This window comes from Sminthopsis crassicaudata, chromosome 2 (assembly GCF_048593235.1).
Source record: "Sminthopsis crassicaudata isolate SCR6 chromosome 2, ASM4859323v1, whole genome shotgun sequence".
NCBI lineage: Eukaryota > Metazoa > Chordata > Mammalia > Dasyuromorphia > Dasyuridae > Sminthopsis > Sminthopsis crassicaudata.
The window spans coordinates 411,021,530-411,036,581 of NC_133618.1; the positions used below are offsets into that span (position 1 = coordinate 411,021,530).

General features: G+C 32.1%; 1 long non-coding RNA gene across 1 annotated transcript; it reads right to left on the bottom strand.

Moving 5' to 3' along the window:
* Window positions 1-3,443: 3,443 nt before the first annotated feature.
* On the bottom strand, window positions 3,444-14,377 carry LOC141553553 (uncharacterized). The gene is made up of 3 exons (XR_012485520.1): window positions 14,286-14,377; window positions 12,906-13,096; window positions 3,444-3,511 (listed from the first exon to the last, which is right to left on the bottom strand). It is a non-coding gene; the product is annotated as an uncharacterized LOC141553553 (long non-coding RNA).
* Between the last annotated feature and the right edge of the window lie 675 nt (window positions 14,378-15,052).

Sequence of the window (15,052 nt, forward strand, 5' to 3'; positions counted from 1 at the left end):
GAAGGTATAGGCCTGAATTGGCCACTATTGAATTGTGCAAAAGTATATATTTTGGTAAGTGTATTGTCACCCTTTTGATTACATCTGTATACTTTTTCTATTAGCCTAAAGGACTAATAGAATGGCTTGTATGTGTTCTCTTCATGCAGAAACCTTGCTCTTTGTATTTTTTTCTTGTTACTTTCCCTCAGAGCTTGGAAAGGTCACATAATAGCAGAAAACTTTGTAATGTATATGATAATGATTCAATAAAAGCTGTTTCCAATTTAGCAACTTAGAGTCTTTTAAGGCCTAATACTCAGTCCCCTTTTTAATAACATTTCTACTCCATTGCTTTGCCTCACCATCACTGTTCTCAAAAAAGAAAAAAAAATATTCATTGAAATAAAACTTTAAAGATTAAAAGGAAGATGGAAAATACTTGGAAACATTATAACCAATTTCTCAAATAAAGATTTTATATCACAAATGTATAGAGAATGGAGTCAAATTTACAAGAATAAGTCATTTCTCATTTTATAAATGGTAAAATGATTTGAACAGGCAGTTTTGGAAGAAGAAATTAAAACTACATATAGTCATATAATAATGATTTAAGTCATTATTGATGAGAAAATGTAAATTTAACCATTTAATAACAATTAGATTGGCAAAAATGTTGAAAGAGATGCTCATCAATTAAGGAATGGCTGAGTAAGTTGTAATGTACTTTGTGATGAAGTTCTGTGCTGCAAGAAATAATGAATAGGTTGGTTTTTAGGGGGAAAAACTTGGAATGACTTGTATGAAATAGTTCAAAATGAAATGAGTGGAAACAAGAGAACATATACAGTAAGAGTAATATTGTTCATAGAATAACAGTGAATGAGCTGCTTTAGATAAAAATGATCATTCAAGTCAATTACAAGAAACTTATGAAGGAAAGAGATAGTTACCTTCAGAGAAGGAATTGACATATGGAAATATATATATATATATATATATATATTTATATATATTATATGCTTCCATTTATGTATCAGTATCAAATGTTAGCCTTGTGTAATTTGAGGCTGAGGTGGGGCAAGGGAGGCAATTTAAAACTCATAGAAACAAAGGAGGGAAGAATTTATGATAATATTTTAACCATTTTAAGCTTTTTAATTTTCAAAACATATGCATAGTTTTCAACATTTACCCTTGCAAAACTTTGTGTTCCAAATTTTTTCTCCCTTCCTTCTCCTCCTCTAGGTGGCAAGTAATCCAATATATGTCAACATGTACACAAGTTTCCATAATTATCCACAATTTCCCGCATGCACATTTCTACAATTATCACATTGCACAGATCATATCAAAAAGGAAAAATATGAGAAAGAATAAAAATGCAAGCAAACAGCAACATAAAAGTAAAAATACTATATTGTGATCCATATACAGTCCCCATAGCCCTCTCTCTGGGTTCAGATGACTCTTTCCATCTTAAGACTGCTGGAATTTACCTGAATCACCTTGCTGTTATAAAGATCCATGTCTATCAGAATTGATTATAGTATATTCATGTTGTTGCTATGTACAATATTCTCTTGGTTCTACTCACTTCAATTAGCATCAGTTCATTTACAGTTCTTCAGGCCTTTCTAAAATCATCCTGCTGATCATTTCTTATAGAACAATATTCCATAACTTAATCAACCATTTTCCAAGTGATAGACATTTACTCAGTTTCCAGTTCCTTGTCACTATGAAAAGGGCTTCTACAAACATGTAAAATACTACTTTAAACTTATATTCAAGTCATCAAAATATAATAAATAAACAGTTAAGCATTTTACAGCATATAATTTACTTATTTAAATGCACATGTTAAAACATTAATTTGCTGATAGACTATAATTACTGATTAGCTCATTGCTAATTTTAAATATATATTAATTACAAAGATAATTTAACCAATAAGCTATACTACTATTTACTCCCTACATTGAAATCTCAGTTGTGTCATTTAAGTAATGTATTTAAGCATTATATGAACTTTTCAACCCAATTTATTTTCCTCCATGGTTTTCTTATGCAAAACCAATTTCTTTCACTGGCGTGAGAGAGCTATTTATCAATTAAATATGAGGAGGAAGAGGCACAAACCACACATAACTAACTATAAAAATGCAATGAAGATGTACCAAATGATCTGTTGAAGCACACCCCTGAATCTTAAAGGACATGAGTCAATCATGTTTCTTAATGAGCTTGCATACTTTCACTAGGTGGGTATTAAGCTTAAACAAAAATTGATGTAAATTGTAGTGTGTAGGTAGATACTAATGAAATCTTCTGCTGACATAGTCCAGCTTAAGAACCAGGTTTTTCCTGATCAGAGATTATGAGAGCACAGACTTAGAGCTTGAAGAAATCTTAGAAATCATGAATGAAGTGAAATCTCCTAATTTTACAGGTGAGGAAAGCAAAACATATTAAGTATGAAGTGACTTGGTCAAAGAAATGCAAGCAATAAGATGAAAAATTGGCTTTTTAACTTAACCTTTTAATTTAATAAGGATTTTAGAGATGAAGGCCATTATAGATCACATAGTCCTGGTCCAATGGGGATGGAGTTTATGGAACAAACTCCAGAGATATATCATCAAATGAATGAAGTATATCACATTACACTCTCAACACACTAGTCAATCATTGGACTTTTCTTCTACATAAATAACCACATCTATTGTTTACCCATTAGCCACCAAACTACTTTATCTTGGACTCTCCCAACACTGGTCAAGCTTCCAATTTTCCAGGCATCTAGTTGCTTAAACATCTTATAACCACCCTCAACTCTTCACTTTCAAGTACATCAAATAACTAAACAGTTGCCAGATCATATCTTTCCCCCTTTAAACATCTTTGGACTCCATCCTTTTCCTACTACTCACATAGCAACTATAGTACTTCAAACCTCTATCACTTATTATCTATATTAGTGGTTCCATAATATTTTGATTTAAGTTTCCCTTTACACTCTTAAAATCATTGAGAACTCCAAAGAACTTTCAATTTTTGTTGGTTATATCTGTTGATATTTACCATATTAGAAATTAAATCTCATAAAAATTTTAAAATATTCAACTTCAAAATAATAAATCTATTTCATGCTAATGTAACCTTATTTGAAAAATGTATTTTCCAAAACAAAAAAATGAGAAAAGTGTTATTGTTTTATGTATTTTTTCAAATACCTTTAATGTCTATCTTAATAGAAGTCAGATGGCATCTTACAGCTGCTTCTGAATTCAATCTGTTCTTATATGTTGTTTTGATTGAAGTTTATGAAAAAAATCCAAAATCACACAGATAAGCAATTGGAAAAGGGGGGGATATTTTAAAGGGCAAATAATGCCTTAGTATTATTTTGAATCCACAAACCTTAAAAAGTCTCAAGATGGGTCATATCTTGAGAACCTCTCACCTAGATTATTGCAACAAACTCCTGATTGGCTCTACTCAGTTTCTCCCAATTCCAATCTTCCCTCTAAACAAAATGAGGTGCCAAAGGTAAGTTTCTTAAAGTACAGGTATTTCTAAATTGGTTTTTTACTCAATAAAGACAAATTGGCCCTTCTTTATTCTTTGAGATCAAATATAATCTCTTTGGTTTGATATTTAAAATCTTTTACCTATTGACCCCAAACTATCAGCTTTTTAAATACATTATCCTTGCACTTCATCATCAAGGAAAACAAGTTTTCTTAATGTCCCATTTACCCGCAGCCACCATGTTTCTTAATGAGTTTGCATATTTTCACTAAGTAGCTATTAAGCCTAAACAACAATACTAAATCATAACCCAAATATTAATGAAATCCATTTATAATTATATATGTCAAGTAGAACTATAGGGAAATATACCCATAGTATTTTTTTTCTGAGTTGACATCAGAGACTTATGCTTGATTTTGCATTGTCTACAATGAATACTTAAGGAAAAGATAAAAAAAAATACGGTGGATAGAGGACCAAATGTGGCATTAATATGATAAAAGTTCAAATCTGCCTTCACTTACTGTGTGATCCCATACAAATCACTTAACCCTATTTACTTCAGTTCTTCATCTACAAAATGATTTGGAGAAGGAAACCACCAACTACTTCAATATCTTTTAAAAGAAAACTTAAAATGGAGCTACAGAGTCAAATGCAACTTAAATGACAGAACAACAATAACCAACAGTGAATATCTATTTTTTTCTGCTGACAAGGATTAATTTACTTATCAGATTTCTTTTTTATTTTTTATTAATTTTATATTTATAATTTTTGACAGTACATATACATAGGTAAAGTTTTACAACATTATCTCTTGTACTCACTTCTGTTCCAAATTTTCCCCTCCTTCCCTCTACCCCCTCCCCTAGATGATGGGCAGTACCATATATGTTAAGTGTGTTATAGTATATCCTACATACAATATATGTGTGAACAACCGAATTTCTTATTGCACAGGAAGGTATTCAGAAGGTAAAAATAACCTGGAAAGAAAGACAAAAGTGCAAACAGTTTACACTCATTTCCCAGCATTCCTTCTCTGGGTGTAGCTGATTCTGTCCATCATTGATCAATTAGAACTGAATTAGATCTTCTCTATGTTGAAGATATCCACTTCCTTCAGAATACATCTTTATACAGTATTGTTGAAGTGTATAATGATCTCCTGGTTCTGCTCATTTCACTCAGAATCAGTTCATGTAGTCTCTCCAAGCCTCTCTGTATACATCCTACTGGTCATTTCTTACAAAACAATAATATTCCATAACATTCATATACCATAATTTACCCAACCATTCTCCAATTGATGGGCATCCATTCATTTTCCAGTTTCTAGCCACTAAACAAAGGGCTGGACATACAGGTCCTTTTCCCTTCTTTAGTATTTCTTTGGGATATAAGCCCATTAGTAGCACTTCTGGATCAAAGGGTATACACAGTTTGATAATTTTGGGGGCATAATTCCAAATTGTTCTCCAGAATGGTTGGATTATTTCACAACTCCATCAACAATGTATCAGTGTCCCAGTTTTCCCACAGCCCCTTCAACATGCACCATTATTTTTTCGTGTCATTTTAGCCAATCTGACAGGTGTGTAGTGGTATCTCAGAGTTGTCTTAATTTGCATTTCTCTGATCAATAGTGATTTTGAACACGCTTTCATATGAGTGGAAATAGTTTCAATTTAATCATCTGAAAATTGTCTATTCATATCCTTTGACCATTTATCAATTGGAGAATGCTTTGATTTCGTATAAATAAATAAAGTCAGTTCTCTAAATATTTTGGAAATGAGGCCTTTATCAGAACCTTTAACTATAAAAATATTTTCCCAATTTGTTACTTCATTTCTAATCTTGTTTGCATTAGTTTTGTTTGTACAGAAGCTTTTTAACTTGATGTAATCAAATTTTTCTATTTTGTCTTCAATAATGATCTCTAGTTCTCCTTTGATCACAAATTCCTTCCTCCTCCACCAGTCTGAGAGGTAAACTATCCTATGTTCTTCTAATTTATTTATTATCTCATTCTTTATGCTTAAATCATGGACCCATTTTGATCTTATCTTGGTATATGTTGTTAAGTTTGGGTCCATGCCTAATTTCTTCCATACTAATTTCCAGTTTTCCCAGCAGTTTTTGTCAAATAATGAATTCTTATCCCAAAAGTTGGGATCTTTGGGTTTGTCAAACACTAGATTGCTATGTTTGTACCCTATTTTGTCCTTTGTACCTAATCTGTTCCACTGATCAACTAATCTATTTCTTAGCCAATACCAAATGGCTTTGGTAACTGCTGTTTATAATATAGCTTTAGATCAGGTACAGCTAGACCACCTTCATCTGACTTTTTTTCATTAATTCCCTTGAAATTCTCGACATTTTGTTCTTCCATATGAATTTTGTTGTTATTTTTTCTAGGTCATTAAAATAGTTCCTTGGGAGTCTGATTGGTATAGCACTAAATAAATAGATTAGTTTAGGGAGTATTGTCATCTTCATTATATTCCCTTGGCCTATCCAAGAGCACTCAATGTCTTTCCAATTATTTAAATCAGACTTTATTTTTGTGGCAAGTGTTTTGTAATTTTGCTCATATAATTCCTGACTTTCTTTTGGTAGATAGATTCCCAAATATTTTATACTCTTGACAGTTGCTTTGAATGGAATTTCGCTTTGTATCTCTTGTCCTTGAATTGTGTTGGTAATGTATAAAAATGCTGAGGATTTATGTGGATTTATTTTGTATCCTGCAACTTTGCTAAAGTCGTGAATTATTTCTAATAACTTTTTATTAGAATCTCTGGGGTTCTCTAAGTATACCATGATGTTATCTGCAAAGAGTGATAGTTTGATTTCCTCATTACCTACTCGAATTTCTTTAATCTCTTTCTCAACTCATTGCTGAGGCTAGAATTTCTAATACAATATTGAATAATAATGGTGATAGTGAGCAACCTTGTTTCACTCCTGATCTTACAGGGAAATGTTCCAGTTTATCACCATTACATATGATGTTTACTGATGGTTTTAAATATATGCTCATTATTATTTTAAGGAATAATCCATTTATTCCTATACTCTCAAGCGTTTTTAGTAGGAATGGATGTTGTATTTTATCAAATGTTTTTCTGCACCTATTGAGATGATCATATGGTTTTTGTTAATTTGATTATTAATATGTTCAATTATACTAATAGTTTTCCTAATAATAAACCAGCATTGTATTCCTGATATAAATCCTAGTTGATCATGATGCATTATCCTGGGCATGATTTTCTGTAGTCTTTTTGCTAATATCTTAATTAAGATTTTAGCATCAATATTCATTAAGGATATTGGTCTATAGTTTTCTTTCTCAGTTTTCAACCTACCTGGTTTAGGTATTAGTACCATGTCTGTGTCATAAAAGGAGTTTGGTAGGACTCCTTCATTTTCTATTTTTTCAAATAGTTTATATAACAATGGGGTTAATTGTTCTTTAAATGTTTGGTAGAATTAAAATGTTAATCCATCTGGTCCTGGGGATTATTTCTTAGGGAGTTGTTTAATAGCTTGTTCTATTTCTTTTTCTGAAATGGGACTATTAAAGCAATTTATTCCCTACTCTTTTAATCTGGGAAGCCTATATTTTTGGAGGTAGTCATCCATTTCACTTAGGTTATCAAATTTATTGGCATAAAGTTGGGCAAAGTAACTGCTCATTATTGCTCTAATTTCCTCTTTATTGGTGGAAAGTTCCCCTTTTCATTTTTAAAACTAACAATTTGATTTTCCTCTTTCCTTTTTCTGATCAGATTTACCAGAGGTCCATCTATTTTATTGATTTTTTCATACAACCAACTCTTAGTTTTATTTATTAATTCAATATTTTTCCTTTCAATATTATTAATTTCTTCTTTTAATTTTAGAATTTCGAGTTTAGTATTTGATTGGGGGTTTTTAATTTGGTCTTTTTCTAGCTCTTTAAGTTGCAACCCCAATTCATTGATCTTCTCTTTCTATATTTTCTTAGCTGCATCCCACAAAATTTGGTATGATGTCTCATCGTTGTCATTATCTTGAGTGAAATTATTAATTTTGTTTATAGTTTGCTGTTTCACCCAATCATTCTTTAAGATGAGATTATTTAGTTTCCAATTATTTTTTGGTCTATTTACCCCTAACTTTTTGTTGAATGCAGTTTTTTTTTTTTTGCATTGTGATCTAAAAAGAAAGCATTTACTATTTCTGTCTTCCTACATTTAATTTTGAGATATTTATGTCCCAATATATGGTCAATGTTTGTAAAGGTTCCATGAACTGCTGAGAAAAAGTATACACCTTTCTATGACCATTCAGTTTTCTCCTAAGATCTATCATATCTATTTTTCTAATATTCTATTTACCTTTTTAATTTCTTCTTATTTGTTTTGTGGTTTGATTTATCTAATTCTGAGAGTGCAAGGTTGAGATCCCTCACTATTATAGTTTTGCTGTCTATTTCTTTTTGCAACTCTCTTAACTTCTCTTTAAGGAAGTTAGATGCTATATCACTTGGTGCATATATGTTTAGTATTGATATGGCTTCATTGTCTATGCTACCCTTTAGCAAGACATAGTTTTTTTCCTTATCTCTTTTAATTAGATCCCTTTTTGCTTTTGCTTGATCTGAGATAAGGATGGCTACCCCTGCTTTTTTTACTTCATTTGAAGCATAATAGATTCTGTTCCAGCCTTTTACCTTTACTCTGTCTGTATCTCCCTGCTTTAAATGTGTTTCCTGTAAATAACATATTGTAGGGTTCTGACTTTTGATCCACTGTGCTATCCACCTCCGCTTAATGGGAGAATTCATCGCATTCACATTTACAATTAAAATTACTACTTCTGTATTTCCTGCCATCATATTATCCCCAGATTATGCTTTTTCCCCCTTGCCTCCCCTGAACCCCTTCCTTAATATTAAACTTAGGAGCCCCACTTGTGTCACACAGCCCTCCTTTTTTAGTATCCCTCCCCCCTCCTTTTCAATCCCTTCCTCTTTCTTGTACCCTTCCCTTATTACTCTTTTGTTTTTCCCTTTTCCTCTCCCCCTTTTTAGTAAGGTGAGAGAGAATTCTCTGTAAAACAAATATGTCAAGTATTTTCTCTTTGAGCCAATTCTGATGAGAGTATGATTCACACAATGTTCCTTCCCCTCTCTAAATTCCCTCATATATGATAAGTTTTCTTTTCCTCTTCCTGGGATGTAGTTTGCCTCTTTTTATCTCCCCTTTTCTTGTTTTCTGACACTATCCCCTTTCCACTTCTACTTCCCTTTTTTATGTTATATCAGTAAAATCAAATTATACATGTGGATTTTCTGTATATCCACAACAGACATACAGTTCTCAAGAATTTTACCTTTGTCTGCTTATCTTGAGTTCTGTGGTTGGAGATCAATTTTTTTTGGTTTGATCTGTTTTTTTTTTCCTTTGAAACAAATGGAATTCATCTGTTTCATTTAAATGTCCATCTTCTTCCATGGAAGAAAATGCTCAACTTAGCTGGGTGGTTTATTCCTGGCTGCATTCCAAGTTCTTTTGCCTTTCAGAATTTCAGATTCCAGGACCTTCAATACTTTAATGTAGAAACAGCCAGATCTTGAGTGACCCTTATTGTGGCACTTCGGTATTTGAATTTTTTTTTTCCTGATTGCTTGAAATATTTTTTTCCTTAGTCTGATAGTTCTAAAGTTTGGCCACAATATTTCATGGAGTTTTTTTGGTTTTGTTTTGTTTTTGTTTTTTGTTGTTGTTGTTGTTGTTGTTTTAGGGTCTTTTTCAGAAGGTGTTCTATGAGTTCTTTCAATGCCTATCTTACCTTCTGGTTCTATTACCTATGGGCAGTTTTCTTTGATGATTTCCTATAAAATAGAATCTAGACTCTTTTTTTCATCATAATTTTTGGGAAGTCCAATAATTCTCAGATTATCTCTCCTAGATCTATTTTCCTGGTCTGTTCATTTTTCAAGTAAATTTTTGACATTTTTCTCTAGTTTTTCATGTTTTTGGTTTTGCTTGACTGATTCTTGGTGTCTCAGTGAATCATTCATTTTTATTTGTTCATTCCTGATTTTTAATGAGTTATTTTCTTCATTCACTTTTTTTTGCTTCTTTTTGTATATGTCTAATTGAGGTTTAAAATTAATTGTTTTGCTCTATGGAATTTTTTTCTTTTTCACTAATTTTTTTGTGAGTTATTTTCTTTTTCCAATTCACAAATCCTACTTTCCAGGGATGGAGATAATCCAATATATGTTAAACATGGTAAAATATATATTGTATAATATATGCATAAATGTTTATACAATTATCTTGTTGCACAAGAAAAATCAGATCAAAAAGGAAAAAAATGAGAAAGAAAACAAAATGCAAGAAAACAACAACAAAAAGAGTGAAAATTCTATGTTGTGATTCATACTCAGTTTCCACAGTCCTCTCTCTGAGTGTAGATGGCTTTCTTCATGACAAGTTCATTGGAAGAATTCTGGGAGGGTGGAACCAAGAAGTTATCTTGGAAAAACTTCAAAACAGTTCTGTTTCAAATGGGCAGGGGAACAGTCTGTTAAGGCCAGACCACAGTCAACGGAGCCCAGACAAGGACCTGGGGCCAGGAGTCAGAGAGTTGTAACTTTCACACATCTAGGAATGGGAATCTTCTGCGAGTCTCTTAGGTTACTCTGTCCTGGTTACAAACAGGTGGTTTAGCAGATTTGCCTTTTGAAAAAGACAAATTGTAATTCTTTGAACTCTGTAAGAACTCCAAACCTAGCTACCATTACCCAGCACTGGAAATCAATCAGCAGAATTGTCCCAGGGCAAATTAAAGCAGCTATCACTCCTTTGCACTGAACAGATCTTAAGTCTTAAAAAATGAATAAAAAACAAAAAAAACTCACCATGGGCAGCTTTTGTGGAGAAAGAGAATAACAGACTTCAAATATGAGATTCCTAAAGGCAAAGCAACCTCAAATTGCCAAAGAAAGACCTAAGCTGGTCCCCATTTTACAAGACTTTTTTGATGATTGCATAAAGGATTTTAAAAGAGAGTTAGAAGAAAAATTGGGAAATGAAATTATATCATTGCAAGAAGGAATGGAAAAAAAAAAAAACAATTCACTGGAAAACAAAATTTGTGAAATGGAAAAGGAATGAAATGAACAAAAATATTTAATTGGCCAAAAAAGGTAACTGAAGAAAATAATACACTAAAAATTAAAATTGAACAAATGGAAGTGAATGACTCAAAAAACTTCAAGAATCAATCAAAAACAAAAACAAAAAAGAAAAAAATAGAAGAAAATATAAAATATCTCCTATGAAAAACAATCAAACTGGAAATTAGATATAGGAGAGACAATCTGAGGATTACTAGGCTTCCTGAAAGCAATGATGAAAAAAAGAACCTAGATATTACCTTCTAGGAAATCATAAAGGAAAACTTCCTTAATGTCTTAGAATCATAAGGTAAAATGTTATTGAAAGAATTCGCCTATCACCTCCTGAAAGAAACCCCCAAATTGAAATGCTAAAGAATATCTTCGCTAAATTTCAGAACTATTGCACCAAGGAAAAGATATTACAAGCGGCCATAAAGAAACAATTTAAATACTGAGGAGCCATAATTAGGATTACTCAGGACCTAGCAGCTTCCACCTTAAAGGACTGAAGGGCCTGGCATCTGATATTCTGAAAGGCAAAGGGACTTAGATAAGAGCCAAGAATAAGCTATCTAGCTAAAATGAATATTAACTTTCAGAGAAGAAGATGGACAGTCAGTGATATAAATGAATTTCACCTATTTCTAATGAAATTTCTAATGAATAATGAAAAGACCAAATCAAAAAAAAAAATGATCTCAAAACACAGAACTCAAGAGAAGCATAAAAAGGTAAAAAAGAAAGAACTCTTGAGAACTATATTTCTGTTATAAGTATATTTTGAAAATGTAAGTATAAATTGATTTTATAATGATAATATGAAAAAAAAAAACTAGAGGTGGAAAAGGTATTGTACTAGAAAAAGAGGGAAAAGGATGTAAAATAAGGGAAATTACATTTCATGAAGAGACAAAGAAAACCTTTGGAGGAAATAAGGGAAAGGGATGAGCATTGTGTGAATATTACTCTCATCAGATTCGGCTCTAAGAGAGAATATCAGACATATTTTGTTTCACAGAGAAACTTGTCTCACCTTATAGGAAAGAGGGAAAAGAAAGGGAAAGCCTAAAAGAAGGGAAAACAGAATAATTAGAGTAAAAATATAAAAGGAGGAGGGGCTCTAAAGGGAGAGGACTATTTTAGGGACTTGGCCATTAAAAGAAAAATAGTGGGGAGGAGGGAAAGGGAAAAGGAAAGAGAAAAACATAACTTAGGGCAGGGGTCCTCAAACTACAGCCTGCAGGCCAGATGCAGCCCACTGAGGACGTTTATGCGGCCTGCCTGGTTATGGTAACTTTTGTTACTCAAAGGACTGTATGGACAGCACATGAAATTTTTATAAAGTAAATACCTTCTAAACTAAAATTTTATACAAATGTAAAAGATTATTACTTATTTTCTTGACCTTTCTATAGCATTTGACATTATTAACATCCCTTCCAAATTATTTGCTTTCTTCAAACAATGTAAGCATATCATCTATATAAAAAGTTTCTAAATTTCTAATTAAAATCATTTCTAAAAAATGTAAAACAATTTATTTTCAAAAATTAAAATATATTTTTCAATTCCATGTATATGCTGTTATTGACACTTTCATTACATTTTAATTACAAGCAAATAGATATCAAATTAATTCAAATGAACAAATATTGTTTCCTTCATAATTCATGCTTTATGATACACTACCAATATAAAAACAAAAATGAGACAATCTTTTCTCAAGGATCTTATAATCAATTAGTAGAATTAACATGTACATTAAAAATTAGATACACAATATGTACAAAGTAATTCCTAAGGTAAGGAAAAAAGCTGAAAAAAACCTGTCAGTGATAAAATAGAACTTTGGGAGAAACAAAGAAGGAAAAGGTAGAATCAGATAAGAATCAAGGGAAGGGTGCTATTGTTGTGAACAAGTTCGAAGTAGCATATATGGCCAGGGAAAGGAGAGAGCCTGTCTATAACAGAGTTATGGGGATTCAGATTGAAGTTATAAGACATTTTGTAGCCTTGTACATCTAGTATCACTGATAATGTTGATTTGATTATCAATCTTTTATGACCAAATGGTAGAATTGTGTTGAGTGGTTTAAAAATTTAAAAAAATCATTTGGCTTGATGGTTAGAGTCTTTAGTCCTATCTATTATGAAACATACCTGTTATGGAGGAGTGAGATATAGTTGTGATACTAACCTTTCAGTTTTCAGCTAGGTTATCTTTGCACCAGAGATCACTCCATAGTGAGATGATGCTGCTGCAGCTGCAAGGGAAAGACTCAAGAGAGTCTTTTGTTCCAGCAGCCACAAGGAGAAGATGGATAGTCCATGACACTGATGGTAAAGGCAAAGCATCTATGAAATCAGTAGGAGTAGTCACAGTCTGAACTGTGAAGAAAGAGAAAAGATTTTGTCTTTATCATTTCTTTCAATGCCTTCCTGCAATCCTCAGCTGTCATCTAGGAACTCAATACTTTCATTGAATTGTGTAGTGAAAAGCAATGTGATGACATGGAAAGAGCTGTGGACATGAAAAGGAATGCCAGGTCTGTTATCTTGGGACTCTGAGCAAGCCATTCTTCATGTCTCTGAACTTCAATTGCCCGATCTATATAAAAGGGTTGAAACTTGATAATGTGTATCTTCTTTCTAGAACCAAAATTTCATCTTTCTATGATTATTTCTGTACTTTATTTGCCTAATTCATAAAATTTAGTTTATAAAAATATTTTTGAAGTCTTAAAAATGAGTGTGTTGGATGGATAGTTTCTGAGGTCCTTTTCAGCTCGAAAATTCTGTGAATCTAAGTCAGTGTTATATGAATGATTTCCTCATATCCTTTCCAGATTTGTTTGAATTGAATTAAATCACTGATTTACTCCAATGCTATTTCAAAAAATTAAATTCTAATATACTACCAAAAATTGTATACTAGGTAGATTTGCTCACAATTTTTGATATATAGAATACATAGTTCTTTATATTGTATGCATTGTAGGAAAAGGGAAAGGAAAGAGTAGGATAATAAGTCCATCTACCCCACAAATATTTGTCTGGAAAGGATCCTACCAACATATCATAAAGTTCCATAACTGGAGTAATTATCAAGAGCTTTCTTTATCCATGGTCCCTTTAATGGATTAAGGCTTTATGCTCCCTAGGAGCATTAAGAATTCAGTGTGGAGGATTTAGTTTATCTGATTACTCCAGAAATGGAAGCCCTGGGGATTTTGCTTATACATGATGGAGGAAGGACAGTAAAGTGGTTCTGAACTGCTGTCCTGTACATCCAGAAGGCAGTATAAGGACAATAAATGATCAAGAGTGAGGGAAGGAGTGCCTAAAAGAAGAAGCATGTTTATAAGAACTTCCTCCCTACCCTCAACTTGTAGAAGTTGATTCTATTTCCAAAATTTTTATTCTATTCCATTGTTCTGTTTTTCCATTTTAATTGGCAGCAGAATGAATGCTTTGATAATTGCCACTTCAGAGTATGTTTTGAATTGTGGCTTATAAATGATTTTATTCTAATTTACTTGTTTATTACTAAAGTTCCCAAGTAGGAATAATTTCTGACCTGAGTTGATAAGAAGCTGGCAAAAAGAGGATAGAGCTGAATCCCCTGGAACTTAAACTTCATTCTGCTTATTCTCTGTGCTTCATTAGGACCTCCCTGAAAATTAAGACAGTGGCCAACATAAGAAATAATGACTTTAAATCCAGCTTTCCTATTATTGATTTGTGAGGTCCCTTATTCACAATGAGATTTTGCCCAAAACCTTCACCTTCTTTAAATAAGAATTTTGCCATTGTGAAATTATAACAGTCCTCAATTTCAGAGACTATTTGCAACAAAAACACATTAAAAATGATCCTTTTGATCCCTTGATATGAAGAGTTTCAGGGAAGTAATGAATATTCAGAGGGATTTTCAGGCCTTTAGAAACTTTTCTAATTAGGCAGGGGCCCTTAAACTCTTTTATTATTTTTTCATATTTATTTGGTAATCTTATGAAGCTTATGGACACTTTCTCAGAAAAATAATTTATATCCAATAAAATAAATAGAATACAAAGAAAACCAAGTACATTTCTATTCCACTGCCTAATCAAAGTTCACAGGTCCACCAAAAACTACCTGTAAAACTCTGGGGACTATAGAGCCCAGATTAAGAATCCCTCTACTCATTGTTAGTGATGTAATTTGAAGAGCTTTGAAAAATTTTAAAAAGTTATATAAATATTACATGGTATTAGTACTGCTATTAATGCTACTAGTACTATAATTACTTATACCATTGCCACCATTATTACCACCACCACTACCAATATTATTACTATTATT